This window comes from Pseudophryne corroboree, chromosome 11, assembly GCF_028390025.1.
Source record: "Pseudophryne corroboree isolate aPseCor3 chromosome 11, aPseCor3.hap2, whole genome shotgun sequence".
NCBI classification, from domain to species: Eukaryota; Metazoa; Chordata; class Amphibia; order Anura; family Myobatrachidae; genus Pseudophryne; species Pseudophryne corroboree.
The window spans coordinates 345,443,493-345,459,381 of record NC_086454.1 but is presented as its reverse complement, the minus strand read 5'-3'; the positions used below and the strand labels follow the sequence as shown (position 1 = coordinate 345,459,381).

The 15,889-nt window shown below is 48.3% G+C and overlaps 1 protein-coding gene across 3 annotated transcripts in view; it reads right to left on the bottom strand.

Annotated features, from left to right (window-relative positions):
* Nucleotides 1-15,889, bottom strand: part of PLCG2 (phospholipase C gamma 2) — a 391,280-nt gene that overhangs the window by 232,338 nt on the left and 143,053 nt on the right. The gene's annotated exons all lie outside the window — the stretch shown is intronic.

Below are 15,889 nucleotides of genomic sequence, written 5' to 3'. Positions count from 1 at the left end.
CAGCGTAAAGGTCATCATTTATATATATATATATATATATATATATAGTAACATTCAGTTTAGACATATATAACATATATCGCTGCATTTTCCAAACTCGCCGGCGCTCTACCTGTCAGGATCCTGATATAGTCAGTGAATGTCGTGTTTGCGGCGGCGTACGCAGGCTGAAGGCCAGTGCAGTGTGTGTACGCGCAGAAGCCGCACTTCACGTGCGCACACAGTGAGATGCGACGGCATCTCTCTTGTGCGATCGCCTCTGCCTGATTGACATCTAGAGGCGGTCGGGGGCGTGTCAGCAGCATTGCGGCGCCATGGGGGGGGGTCCGATCCGGACAACGCAGTCATGCCTGGATCGTTTGCCGTGCAGGCCACGGCGGCTGCGTGACGTGAAACCCAGCTGCTGCGACCCTAAACACGTGTGCCTCTGCTGCTAGGCTGCGTAGGCAGAGAGCTACTCGGCAGGTGCGAAAGCATCTGCGCCGTGCGATGCTTTTGCATTTCTGCGGGGGGAGCAGGACCCAGCATGTGGGTGAGGATTGCCCTGTACTGGGCGTCCCCTCCGCAAGTCAAAGATTTTGATCGTAGACGTGCATTTTTTTTTGTACATCTATGATCCGGTCTGAAAGGAATAACGCCCATCTTGTGTGTTACGGTTCGCTGCGCTGGTTGATGCGTAGTATTTATTTGGTGTTTACCAGTCACATTGATAACCCAAGAACCAATAATGGAGGAGGAGGATTTTGATAACAGGGCATGTGAGGTGCGCACACTTGGGTATTTATAGCAGAGCTGTCACAGACAGTGTGGGTTCATTTACGTATAACCTTATACTTTCCTCCTGACACATCAAAGCAGCAACCGCAGACTCCCTCTACTGTCATTTCCTTCATGGTGAGCAATATACAGATACTTCTGGGAACGTTCCATCTCTGCGGTGCCAGGCGCACACTTCTGAGAGGATATTATGTGTACATTGGCTGCATTCTAATCATTGGCGTGTTATTCCTGAGGGAGGCCTTTATGCAAATGGCCCTGAGCTCCCCTTACTGGCTATCACTTCAGAAAACGTGCCACCGCCATATCTGTAGCGGGCAGGACAGGCAGAAGGCACAGTAAATGCAATGGGTGCAGTGTGGGCCCCCTTTTACCAAGAGCCCATGGTGGTCATTCCGAGTTGATCGCTCGCTAGCAGTTTTTTTAGCAGCCGTGCAAACGCTATGCCGCCGGCCTCTGGGAGTGTATTTTAGCTTAGCAGAAGTGCGAACGAAAGGATCGCAGAGCGGCAGCAAAATAATTTTGTGCAGTTTCAGAGTAGCTAAATACCTACTCAGCGCTTGCGATCACTTCAGCCCATTCAGTTCCGGATTTGACGTCACAAACACGCCCTGCGTTCGGCCAGCCACGCGTGCGTTTTTCCTGGCACGCCTGCGTTTTTTCGACCACTCCCTGAAAACGGTCAGTTGACACCCAGAAACGCCCACTTCATGTCAATCACTCTGCGGCCAGCAGTGCGACTGAAAAGCTTCGCTAGACCTTGTATAAAAATACATCGGCCGTTGTGAAAGTACATCGCGCGTGCGCACTGCGCCGCATGTGCATAAGTGCCGTTTTTTTCCTTAATCGCACCGCAGCGAACATTTTCAGCTAGCGATCAACTCGGAATGACCCCCCATGTACGCCACACTCACTATAGCTGCTCTGTCACTCTGCAGGCCGGGAGCAGAGGCAATGCCATCAGGATAAGATGAATCTTGATTGGGGTAGCTCCTCTGAGCCCCCCCACTGGTGCACAGCCTCATGGAACAGAGTACACTAGTGGCAGACTCCTCCAATGACTGGGTGGTCAATCAGCCAATCAGGTCCCTTTTTCCATACAATTATTTTATAGTGACTGATTTTGCCCCTCCATGTTGTACTTTTGAGGAGACTGCCATTTCCAGGTGCTGCAACCAGGGGGAGACGGGGACCGAAGTATTTACTGCAATCCAGAACACTACGGCCTAATACTGCGACCAGCATGTTCTCACGCCCGCTCAATAAGAAACAGCCGCCGTGTTTATGTCTGACGGACCCAGCGATGGGTTATTATAGCTGCATCCCTTACGCCATGCAGAGCATGCTTCTTCCTGATAAGGCATTTATGAGAAAGGTGAGGGAAGTGGTTTCACACCACATATAATGGACAGACACAAAGCTCTTCCTGTTCCTGACAGGACATGGGGGCTCTCACAGACACGCAGGAAGTACACAAACTGAGCGCAGCAAAAACCCCACCCGGCGTCTGTGCAGCCATCGGCAGAAGCGCTCTCAGGAAAGGGTTAAATATATAGTTCCAGGCCTATTCTAACACAACGCAGAGCAGCGCAGTCACCTTGTGTATCTCTGGTGTGAAGCTTATATGTATATTTACTATCAAACGTAGAAGAGGTGACAGGAAGGGCCGCAGACCGTGTATTGATATTGGTATGTTTTACCTGGAATCGTGTGCAGCACCCACAGTGTCAAGACCGTCGCTGGGTACACACTGAGCCATGTAATGAAGGTCGGAGCGACATACGGTTCCTTCCTTCATTGCACAGGCCGCGGTCGCTAGCGTTATCGCCAGGTTTGATGTGCAGCTGAGCTGCAACTGGCTTGAATTGCATTCTGGGGGCTGCCAGTTGAATTGCGATCGCATCGCTGACCCCGCAAAACAAGGGTAGCCCCCTGCCTGCTCAGCCTAGCTGCAAAGGAAAGGGCACCGACGCCGTGTTTTGCTTTGCAGTGGCCCGCGCAACCGCCCCCGGTCCCGAATGCGTTCTTGTCGCCACGCCCCCACAATGCCACGTCGCCGCCTCGCAAACACCTCTGCCAGTCAATCGGGCAGAGGCATTCGCATCCATGCTCACTGGGCTGAAATACGGCTATATGCGACCATATCGCTGATGCGATCCATATTGAATAAGGCCCTAAGAGAGAGAAAAAGTGGACGGAGATAAAGTGCCGGCCAACCAGCTCCTAGCTGTCATTTTTCAAACCCAGGGGCAGATGTATTAACCTGGAGAAAGCATAAGGAAGTGATAAACCAGTGATATGTGCAAAGTGATAAAGGCAACAGCCAATCAGATCCTAACTGTTAATTTACATATTGGAGCTGATTGGCTGGTGTGTTTATCACCTTGCACTTATCACTGGTTTATCACTTCCTTATGCCTTCTCCAGGTTAATACATCTGCCCCCCAGTCCGTAACATGGCAGTTAGGAGCTGATTGGCTGGTACTTTATTTCTCTCCACTTTATCTCTCTTTACGGGGTCTATTCATGAAGCAGTGAAAAGTGTGGAGAAGTGAGCCAGTAGAGAAGTTGCCCATGGCAACCAATCAGCTGCTCCATACAATTGTATAGTATGCAAATTATAAATGTTACTTCAATGCTGAACGGTTGCCATGGGCAACTTCCCCACAGGCTCACTTCTCCACACTTTTCACTGCTTCATGAATAGACCTCTAAGGCATTCGCCCAGCCACGCCTGCGTTTTTTCTGCCACGCCTGCGTTTTTCCTGGTACGCCTGCGTTTTTCCGAACACTCCCTGAAAATGGCCAGTTGACACCCAGAGACGCCCACTTCATGTCAATCACTCTGCGGCCACCAGTGCGACTGAAAAGCTTCGCTAGACCCTATGTGAAACTACATAGTTCGTTGTAATAGTACGTCGCGCGTGCGCATTGCGCCGCATACGCAGAAGTGCCGTTTTGTAGCATCATCGCTGCACAGCGAACGAATACAGCTAGCGAACAACTCTGAATGGCCACCTATATCCCGTGCCAATGAACCAGAACAAGTAATAACAGGAATAAATGCCTGAAAAGTACATAAGATAACTAACACATAAAGAAATAGCATTGTATTAACTCTATGGAACTTTTCAAAATGTACAAAACCATTGATTAATAGTCATCTGGATGTATCAAGAGGAAACAGTCATTAGACAGAACACATTAGTAGCAGTTTATTTACTTTGGCGCAGGTTCTTTTTTATTTTCAGAAGAAAGAGATGCGCCGTACTATGCCATGGTGGCCATTAATAAGGTGTTCTGCCCAAACTCCCATCGTCTTCATTGCACTTATTTTCTCTCAAGTAGTTGAATTTTGCTGTTCATTTCCACTTCCAGGAATTTTTTGCCCTCCCGCTAGAGTAGACCCCTTCCCTGTATTCCATCCTTGGAAATCACAGCTCTCTGCGAAACGCGTCGTCACGCCCCATCACCCTGCTGGTGATGTGGTGAAATGCAGCATTTTGCAGAGAGGGTCCAAAGCTGTTCGTCCCCCCGCATGTCAGTGTGAATGATCGTAGCTGTGCTAAATTTAGCACAGCTACGATCAACTCGGAATGACCCCCATTAATAAGACATGTTCTGTAATTGGGTAAGGTATGCAATTTGTGTAACCTCTCCTAATAACGTAACGTGTAGGGTGTATCTTATTCTATTGGTGTAGCTCTGCAGTGTACTACTGGGGGGAATTCCCATGGTCTGACAGAGACTCCTGCGAGAGGTTAGCCTATAGGCTACAGCGGCTAAGGTCATCTGGCGATGGAGTTATAACCGGACCACGCTCTGAAAAGCTAAGCATGCAAAATAGCTGCAGGTCAATGCGGATAATGGGGGCTGCGGTATCTTGCGAAACACAGGATTTATCCGCGATATCTCCAGCATGCAACCAAATTGCGTGAAAACTTTAACTCTACAGCCCTAGTCAGCACATAATGGTGGTCATTCCGAGTTGTTCGCTCTGTAATTTTCTTCGCATCGCAGCGATTTTCCGCTAATTGCGCATGCGCAATGTTCGCACTGCGACTGCGCCAAGTAAATTTGCTATGCAGTTAGGAATTTTATTCACGGCATTACGAGGTTTTTTCTTCGTTCTGGCGATCGGAGTGTGATTGACAGGAAGTGGATGTTTCTGGGCGGAAACTGGCCGTTTTATGGGAGTGTGTGAAAAAACGCTGCCGTTTCTGGGAAAAACGCGGGAGTGGCTGGAGAAACGGGGGAGTGTCTGGGCGAACGCTGGGAGTGTTTGTGACGTCAAAACAGGAACGAAACTGACTGAACTGATCGCAGTGTAGGAGTAAGTATCGAGCTACTCAGAAACTGCTAAGAAGTTTCTTTTCGCAATTCTGCTAATCTTTCGTTCGCAATTTTACTATGCTAAGATTCACTCCCAGTAGGCGGCGGCTTAGCGTGTGCAAAGCTGCTAAAAGCAGCTTGCGAGCGAACAACTCGGAATGAGGGCCAATGTCCGCGGGAACTGAGACGCTGGTGCTGTGTTTTGCATGTACGGGATCGCAGTTGTAGGCAGAGATGCCCTGAAAACGGTTGCGACGTGCCTGAGAATTTGTCCGCCACTCCCCGTTACCTCCCCTAAGCAGAGGTCACTTTGTGAAGAAATTATCTCTGCGAGCGACATCACTAAGGTACCTTGCTGCGTGTCTAGTGACGCACGAGTAGCCTGCCGATAATTGCGCAACTCCGTACATATCAGCATTGCGTACAGCTATTAATCATGGCCAACATTGACAAGAATTTCCGACATGTACGGAGCAGTCCGCCGATCTCCAGGGTAGTTATTAGAGATGAGCGGGTTCGGTTTCTTTGAATCCGAACCCGCACGAACTTCACTTTTTTTTCCACGGGTCCGAGCGACTCGGATCTTCCCGCCTTGCTCGGTTAACCCGAGCGCGCCCGAACGTCATCATGACGCTGTCGGATTCTCGCGAGGCTCGGATTCTATCGCGAGACTCGGATTCTATATAAGGAGCCGCGCGTCGCCGCCATTTTCACTCGTGCATTGAGATTGATAGGGAGAGGACGTGTCTGGCGTCCTCTCCATTAGAATAGAGATAGATAGATTAGATAGAGAGAGATTGTGCAGAGTCGCAGACAGAGTTAGTTTACCACAGTCAGTGACCAGTGCAGTTGCTAGTTAACTTTTATTTAATATAATATATCCGTTCACTTCTCTCTGCTATATCCGTTCTCTGCCTGAAAAAAAAAACGATACACAGCACAGTCAGTCACACAGTGTGACTCAGTCTGTGTGCACTCAGCTCAGCCCAGTGTGCTGCACAGTCATCAATGTATAAATTAAAAGCTTATAATTAATTGTGGGGGAGACTGGGGAGCACTGCAGGTTGTTAGCAGGAGCCAGGAGTACAATTATATTAATTAACAGTGCACACTTTTGCTGCAGGAGTGGTGACCAGTGCCTGACCACCAGTATAGTATTGTTGTATACTACTAATATCTCTTTAAATATCAACCAGTCTATATTAGCAGCAGACACAGTACAGTGCGGTAGTTCACGGCTGTGGCTACCTCTGTGTCGGCACACGGCAGGCAGTCCGTCCGACCAGAATTGTATTATTTATTATTATATACCTACCACCTAACCGTGGTTTTTTTTTCATTCTTTATACCGTCATAGTGTCATCCTAATTGTTACGAGTATACTACTATCTCTTTATCAACCAGTGTACAGTGCGGTAGTTCACGGCTGTGGCTACCTCTGTGTCGGCACACGGCAGGCAGTCCGTCCGACCAGAATTGTATTATTTATTATTATATACCTACCACCTAACCGTGGTTTTTTTTTCATTCTTTATACCGTCATAGTGTCATCCTAATTGTTACGAGTATACTACTATCTCTTTATCAACCAGTGTACAGTGCGGTAGTTCACGGCTGTGGCTACCTCTGTGTCGGCACACGGCAGGCAGTCCGTCCGACCAGAATTGTATTATTTATTATTATATACCTACCACCTAACCGTGGTTTTTTTTTCATTCTTTATACCGTCATAGTGTCATCCTAATTGTTACGAGTATACTACTATCTCTTTATCAACCAGTGTACAGTGCGGTAGTTCACGGCTGTGGCTACCTCTGTGTCGGCACACGGCAGGCAGTCCGTCCGACCAGAATTGTATTATTTATTATTATATACCTACCACCTAACCGTGGTTTTTTTTTCATTCTTTATACCGTCATAGTGTCATCCTAATTGTTACGAGTATACTACTATCTCTTTATCAACCAGTGTACAGTGCGGTAGTTCACGGCTGTGGCTACCTCTGTGTCGGCACACGGCAGGCAGTCCGTCCGACCAGAATTGTATTATTTATTATTATATACCTACCACCTAACCGTGGTTTTTTTTTCATTCTTTATACCGTCATAGTGTCATCCTAATTGTTACGAGTATACTACTATCTCTTTATCAACCAGTGTACAGTGCGGTAGTTCACGGCTGTGGCTACCTCTGTGTCGGCAGTCGGCAGGCAGTCCGTCCATCCATAATTGTATTATTATTATAATATATACCACCTAACCGTGGTTTTTTTTTCATTCTTTATACCGTCATAGTGTCATACTAGTTGTTACGAGTATACTACTATCTCTTTATCAACCAGTGTACAGTGCGGTAGTTCACGGCTGTGGCTACCTCTGTGTCGGCAGTCGGCAGGCAGTCCGTCCATCCATAATTGTATTATTATTATAATATATACCACCTAACTGTGGTTTTTTTTGCATTCTTTATACCGTCGTCATAGTGTCATACTAGTTGTTACGAGTATACTACTATCTCTTTATCAACCAGTGTACAGTGCGGTAGTTCACGGCTGTGGCTACCTCTGTGTCGGCAGTCGGCAGGCAGTCCGTCCATCCATAATTGTATTATTATTATAATATATACCACCTAACCGTGGTTTTTTTTTCATTCTTTATACCGTCGTCATAGTGTCATACTAGTTGTTACGAGTATACTACTATCTCTTTATCAACCAGTGTACAGTGCGGTAGTTCACGGCTGTGGCTACCTCTGTGTCGGCAGTCGGCAGGCAGTCCGTCCATCCATAATTGTATTATTATTATAATATATACCACCTAACCGTGGTTTTTTTTTCATTCTTTATACCGTCGTCATAGTGTCATACTAGTTGTTACGAGTATACTACTATCTCTTTATCAACCAGTGTACAGTGCGGTAGTTCACGGCTGTGGCTACCTCTGTGTCGGCAGTCGGCAGGCAGTCCGTCCATCCATAATTGTATTATTATTATAATATATACCACCTAACCGTGGTTTTTTTATACCACCTAACCGTGGCAGTCCGTCCATAATTGTATACTAGTAAACTATCCAATCCATCCATCTCCATTGTTTACCTGAGGTGCCTTTTAGTTCTGCCTATAAAATATGGAGAACAAAAAAGTTGAGGTTCCAAAATTAGGGAAAGATCAAGATCCACTTCCACCTCGTGCTGAAGCTGCTGCCACTAGTCATGGCCGAGACGATGAAATGCCAGCAACGTCGTCTGCCAAGGCCGATGCCCAATGTCATAGTACAGAGCATGTCAAATCCAAAACACCAAATATCAGAAAAAAAAGGACTCCAAAACCTAAAATAAAATTGTCGGAGGAGAAGCGTAAACTTGCCAATATGCCATTTACCACACGGAGTGGCAAGGAACGGCTGAGGCCCTGGCCTATGTTCATGGCTAGTGGTTCAGCTTCACATGAGGATGGAAGCACTCAGCCTCTCGCTAGAAAACTGAAAAGACTCAAGCTGGCAAAAGCACCGCAAAGAACTGTGCGTTCTTTGAAATCCCAAATCCACAAGGAGAGTCCAATTGTGTCGTTTGCGATGCCTGACCTTCCCAACACTGGACGTGAAGAGCATGCGCCTTCCACTATTTGCATGCCCCCTGCAAGTGCTGGAAGGAGCACCCGCAGTCCAGTTCCTGATAGTCAGATTGAAGATGTCAGTGTTGAAGTACACCAGGATGAGGAGGATATGGGTGTTGCTGGCGCTGGGGAGGAAATTGACCAGGAGGATTCTGATGGTGAGGTGGTTTGTTTAAGTCAGGCACCCGGGGAGACACCTGTTGTCCGTGGGAGGAATATGGCCGTTGACATGCCAGGTGAAAATACCAAAAAAATCAGCTCTTCGGTGTGGAGGTATTTCACCAGAAATGCGGACAACAGGTGTCAAGCCGTGTGTTCCCTTTGTCAAGCTGTAATAAGTAGGGGTAAGGACGTTAACCACCTCGGAACATCCTCCCTTATACGTCACCTGCAGCGCATTCATAATAAGTCAGTGACAAGTTCAAAAACTTTGGGTGACAGCGGAAGCAGTCCACTGACCAGTAAATCCCTTCCTCTTGTAACCAAGCTCACGCAAACCACCCCACCAACTCCCTCAGTGTCAATTTCCTCCTTCCCCAGGAATGCCAATAGTCCTGCAGGCCATGTCACTGGCAAGTCTGACGAGTCCTTTCCTGCCTGGGATTCCTCCGATGCATCCTTGCGTGTAACGCCTACTGCTGCTGGCGCTGCTGTTGTTGCCGCTGGGAGTCGATGGTCATCCCAGAGGGGAAGTCGTAAGCCCACTTGTACTACTTCCAGTAAGCAATTGACTGTTCAACAGTCCTTTGCGAGGAAGATGAAATATCACAGCAGTCATCCTACTGCAAAGCGGATAACTGAGTCCTTGACAACTATGTTGGTGTTAGACGTGCGTCCGGTATCCGCCGTTAGTTCACAGGGAACTAGACAATTTATTGAGGCAGTGTGCCCCCGTTACCAAATACCATCTAGGTTCCACTTCTCTAGGCAGGCGATACCGAGAATGTACACGGACGTCAGAAAAAGACTCACCAGTGTCCTAAAAAATGCAGTTGTACCCAATGTCCACTTAACCACGGACATGTGGACAAGTGGAGCAGGGCAGGGTCAGGACTATATGACTGTGACAGCCCACTGGGTAGATGTATGGACTCCCGCCGCAAGAACAGCAGCGGCGGCACCAGTAGCAGCATCTCGCAAACGCCAACTCTTTCCTAGGCAGGCTACGCTTTGTATCACCGCTTTCCAGAATACGCACACAGCTGAAAACCTCTTACGGCAACTGAGGAAGATCATCGCGGAATGGCTTACCCCAATTGGACTCTCCTGTGGATTTGTGGCATCGGACAACGCCAGCAATATTGTGTGTGCATTAAATATGGGCAAATTCCAGCACGTCCCATGTTTTGCACATACCTTGAATTTGGTGGTGCAGAATTTTTTAAAAAACGACAGGGGCGTGCAAGAGATGCTGTCGGTGGCCAGAAAAATTGCGGGACACTTTCGGCGTACAGGCACCACGTACAGAAGACTGGAGCACCACCAAAAACTACTGAACCTGCCCTGCCATCATCTGAAGCAAGAAGTGGTAACGAGGTGGAATTCAACCCTCTATATGCTTCAGAGGTTGGAGGAGCAGCAAAAGGCCATTCAAGCCTATACAATTGAGCACGATATAGGAGATGGAATGCACCTGTCTCAAGTGCAGTGGAGAATGATTTCAACATTGTGCAAGGTTCTGATGCCCTTTGAACTTGCCACACGTGAAGTCAGTTCAGACACTGCCAGCCTGAGTCAGGTCATTCCCCTCATCAGGCTTTTGCAGAAGAAGCTGGAGGCATTGAAGAAGGAGCTAACACGGAGCGATTCCGCTAGGCATGTGGGACTTGTGGATGCAGCCCTTAATTCGCTTAACAAGGATTCACGGGTGGTCAATCTGTTGAAATCAGAGCACTACATTTTGGCCACCGTGCTCGATCCTAGATTTAAAGCCTACCTTGGATCTCTCTTTCCGGCAGACACAGGTCTGCTGGGGTTGAAAGACCTGCTGGTGACAAAATTGTCAAGTCAAGCGGAACGCGACCTGTCAACATCTCCTCCTTCACATTCTCCCGCAACTGGGGGTGCGAGGAAAAGGCTCAGAATTCCGAGCCCACCCGCTGGCGGTGATGCAGGGCAGTCTGGAGCGACTGCTGATGCTGACATCTGGTCCGGACTGAAGGACCTGACAACGATTACGGACATGTCGTCTACTGTCACTGCATATGATTCTCTCAACATTGATAGAATGGTGGAGGATTATATGAGTGACCGCATCCAAGTAGGCACGTCACACAGTCCGTACTTATACTGGCAGGAAAAAGAGGCAATTTGGAGGCCCTTGCACAAACTGGCTTTATTCTACCTAAGTTGCCCTCCCACAAGTGTGTACTCCGAAAGAGTGTTTAGTGCCGCCGCTCACCTTGTCAGCAATCGGCGTACGAGGTTACATCCAGAAAATGTGGAGAAGATGATGTTCATTAAAATTAATTATAATCAATTCCTCCGCGGAGACATTGACCAGCAGCAATTGCCTCCACAAAGTACACAGGGAGCTGAGATGGTGGATTCCAGTGGGGACGAATTGATAATCTGTGAGGAGGGGGATGTACACGGTGATATATCGGAGGGTGAAGATGAGGTGGACATCTTGCCTCTGTAGAGCCAGTTTGTGCAAGGAGAGATTAATTGCTTCTTTTTTGGGGGGGGTCCAAACCAACCCGTCATATCAGTCACAGTCGTGTGGCAGACCCTGTCACTGAAATGATGGGTTGGTTAAAGTGTGCATGTCCTGTTTTGTTTATACAACATAAGGGTGGGTGGGAGGGCCCAAGGATAATTCCATCTTGCACCTCTTTTTTCTTTTCTTTTTCTTTGCATCATGTGCTGATTGGGGAGGGTTTTTTGGAAGGGACATCCTGCGTGACACTGCAGTGCCACTCCTAGATGGGCCCGGTGTTTGTGTCGGCCACTAGGGTCGCTAATCTTACTCACACAGCTACCTCATTGCGCCTCTTTTTTTCTTTGCGTCATGTGCTGTTTGGGGAGGGTTTTTTGGAAGGGACATCCTGCGTGACACTGCAGTGCCACTCCTAGATGTGCCCGGTGTTTGTGTCGGCCACTAGGGTCGCTAATCTTACTCACACAGTCAGCTACCTCATTGCGCCTCTTTTTTTCTTTGCGTCATGTGCTGTTTGGGGAGGGTTTTTTGGAAGGGCCATCCTGCGTGACACTGCAGTGCCACTCCTAGATGGGCCCGGTGTTTGTGTCGGCCACTAGGGTCGCTTATCTTACTCACACAGCGACCTCGGTGCAAATTTTAGGACTAAAAATAATATTGTGAGGTGTGATGTGTTCAGAATAGGCTGAAAATGAGTGTAAATTATGTTTTTTGAGGTTAATAATACTTTGGGATCAAAATTACCCCCAAATTCTATGATTTAAGCTGTTTTTTAGGGTTTTTTTAAAAAAACACCCGAATCCAAAACACACCCGAATCCGACAAAAAAAATTCGGTGAGGTTTTGCCAAAACGCGGTCGAACCCAAAACACGGCCGCGGAACCGAACCCAAAACCAAAACACAAAACCCGAAAAATTTCCGGCGCTCATCTCTATAGTTATACCACTTGTAATCTCAGCACAGACTCCGCTCAAGCAGGAATAGGTAAACCAAACAATAGAGAGGTGGAAATAAGACAACGCACTTCAATACTCCATACACCAAGCTACAGAAACGACTTTTACATCCGTACAACCTAGCGCTGTAGGATGACAAGTGACTAAACAAGAGCAAGTAAGACGGAGAAAATAAAAATATGTCGGGGCAGGATCGCCTCCTGTCGCCAGCAAATATCAACCTGATTTCCAAATAGCTGTAAAGTACAAATATATTCTCTTCCGGTGAATTCGGCAGTTTGCAATCACTGCTGGGGTTTCTGTGTGCGTGTTCCCACCTTCTGACAATAGAATAGGGTTTTGCTGGTTGAGATGACATCAAAGGATATAAGACCTAATCCAGACCCGATCACTATGCTGCGTTTTCATACAGCGGGCGATCAGGTCTAAACTGCGTATGCACCGCAATGCGCAGGCGCATCACCCCAGGAACAAAGCGGATCGCCACTCGATGGGTTTGTGCGAAGGATCCGTTCGCACTGGCGTTCGCAAGGAGATTGGCAGGAAGAGGGCGTTTGTGGGAGTGTGTGGAAAAAGGCAGGCGTGTCCAAGCGTTTTCAGCAGTAGCGGATCTTGCTACGAGCACGTAGGATTTTTGACCGTTGCACCGCCTTCTGGAGGGCGCCGTCCGGAGGGCGCCGCCGCCGTAGCAAGATCCGCTACAGGTGCCCCCCTCGGTAGATGCGGTGCAGTGCAGTACGCGATGAAGTCATTGTGCACCGCACGGCATTGTGGGAGCAGCACATAGACACTAGGTGCTATGGGAGAGACGTCATGACGTCTTTCCCATAGATCAGAGGAGCGGCGCCGGCGGCCGGACACGGAGGGCAGCAGTGGTCGGGAATCAGGAGCGGGGATGGTGAGTATTAATTAATTTATTTATTTTTTATTTTTGGAAGTGGCACAACTCTACTGGGGGCACAAACTGGGGCACAACTCTACTGGGGGCACAAACTGGGGCACAACTCTACTGGGGGCACAAACGGGGGCACAACTCTACTGGGGGCACAAACGGGGGCACAACTCTACTGGGGGCACAAACGGGGGCACAACTCTACAGGGGGCATAACTGACCATGCCCCTTTATGAAGCCATGCCCCTTTTTTTACACCGGGGGGGCCACAAGGGCTAGAACCGGCCCTGGTTTGCAGGGAAGTTTCCTAAACTGAATTCTGGTCCCAGACAGGCAGAAGTGATCGCAGCAGCTGAGTAAGTCCTGGGCTGCGCAGACACTGCAGACAATCTGTTTGTACAGCTCGGTTACACATGCGATCGCACACTTGCACAGCAAAAATACACTCCCCTATGGGCGGCGACTATGCGATCGCAGGATTGCAAAAAAAAACTAGCGAGCGATCAGGTCTGAATTAGGCCCATTGATGTGTTATATAAAAGAGGTTTGTGCAGGAATATCAGGTATAAGTGATGGGGTGAGGGGGGTTAATGCATCACGGTTGCTGCTAGTATACATAGACACATCATTTCCATCTTATTTGTTTAAAGAGCCACAATATGCCTTTTGCGCATGGATAGGTCATGAAAACTTTGGACTCACGTGGGGTTATATAAAATCCTGCGACATGCAGGCACGGGAGCAATTCCGCCACGTCTGCCTCTATTATTAAAGTGGCAATCATTTAACAGGAAAAACCGTCCTGGTTGCTGTTTCAAAAAGCTAGGCTTGAATAAGCATACCTCAAACCATTTTTTTTTGGGACTGTCCCGCTGTCCCACCCGCAGGCCGCAGTGTCCTGCGGTTGGGGGGGGGGGGGGGGGGCAGTTGGGAGGCTCCTTCACTCGCAGAGCAGCGGTGAATAGACGCTGTGCGCGTGCACACAGCGTTTATTATTCACATGAAACAGATGGACTGTGATGAAAACGGGAGGCATGGCAGGCGGTCGTGGCATTTCCGCAAAGCCACACCCCTTTTCCTGAGGCCACGCCTCTTTCAGGCGGGTGCAGCTTTCCCGAGCAATGGTGTCTCTATTCACAGCTGCAAAAAGTTGAAAGGTATGCATAAGTCCCATTAGATCATATGTCACTAACTGAAGATTTGTATGACAGCTGATCAATCTTTTTATTATTTGTGCCCCGGGACCACACATGTTGTAATATAGGGCCAACTGCCCAATACAAGACCACTGCAGATATAGAAGAATGTATGTTTCAAATATAAGTTGAGATGTATAAAATCTTTGAGAGAGATATGTGTATAGTTGTCCATAGCAACCAATAAATTCTAGCATAGCTACCTACCAACTCCGGATCCTGTGGGAGACTTCCTTTTCAAGCTCTTATCTCCCGCTGCCCTGCATTATAAATCAAATCTCCCAATCTCTTGCATTCTTCACTTCAGCCAGGGAACCACCAAGGAATTTCTGGGCAAGGACAGAGATATGCTGTAGTCACTGTGGCTTCTGTCTGGTCTCATAAGCCTCTGCTGTAGACTCTGAGCAAATCCTTGTGGGAACCCCAGCATGATAGAGCACAGCTCGCCTGATCCCTGTTATCTGTGGGGGGAATTTAGGGGGTAATTCAGACCTGATCGTAGATGTGCCAGCGCAGCTCCTGCACGCTGACAGGGAGCTACTGGCTGCATCCCGGGTTGCAGCGGCTGTGTGTGATGTCACGCATCCAATGGTCCGGACACGCCTCCGTTGTCCGGACATCGCCCCGCCAACTGTGTTCTAATGCCGTTGGCATGCCCCCTCCTGCCCCACGACCGCCTCTGACTGTCAATCAGGCAGAGGCGATCGCAGTCCAGAGATGCTGATAGCATCTCACTGGACTCCCGGGGTGCGCACGCGCAGTGCGGCTGCTGCGCGTGCGCACTCCACACAAAAATTCAGACTGTGACCGCTGCCGCTGCAGTGATCCAGTCTGGATTACGGGCCTAATTCAGACCTGTTCGCAGCAGCAAATTTGTTAGCAAATGGGCAAGACCATGTGCAGTGCAGGTGGGGCAGCTTTAACATGTGCAGAGAGAGTTAGATTTAACATACCCCACCCAAATCTAACTCTCTCTGCACATGTTATATCTGCCACCCTGCAGTGCACATGGTTTTGCCCATTTGCTAACAAATTTGCTGCTGCGACCAGGTCTGAATTAGGCCTTACCCCCTTAGATCTGATCGCAGCAGGAAATTTGTTAGCAAATGGGCAAAACCATGTGCACTGCAGGTGGGGCAGATGTAACATGTGCAGAGAGAGTTAGATTTGGGTGCGGTGTGTTCAAACTAAAATCTAAATTGCAGTGTAAAAATAAAGCAGCCAGTATTTACCCTGCACAGAAACAATATAACCCACCCAAATCTAACGCTCTCTGCACATGTTACATCTGCCCCACCTGCAGTGCACATGGTTTTGCCCATTTGCTAACAAACTGTCGACATGATTTCTAGGTGGACAGGGACTCTAAGTCGACATCAGTTTTTCACTTTTTTTAAATTTTTTGAACTCTTTCATACTTTACGATCCATGTGGACTACGATTGGTAACGAAGTTCGCTC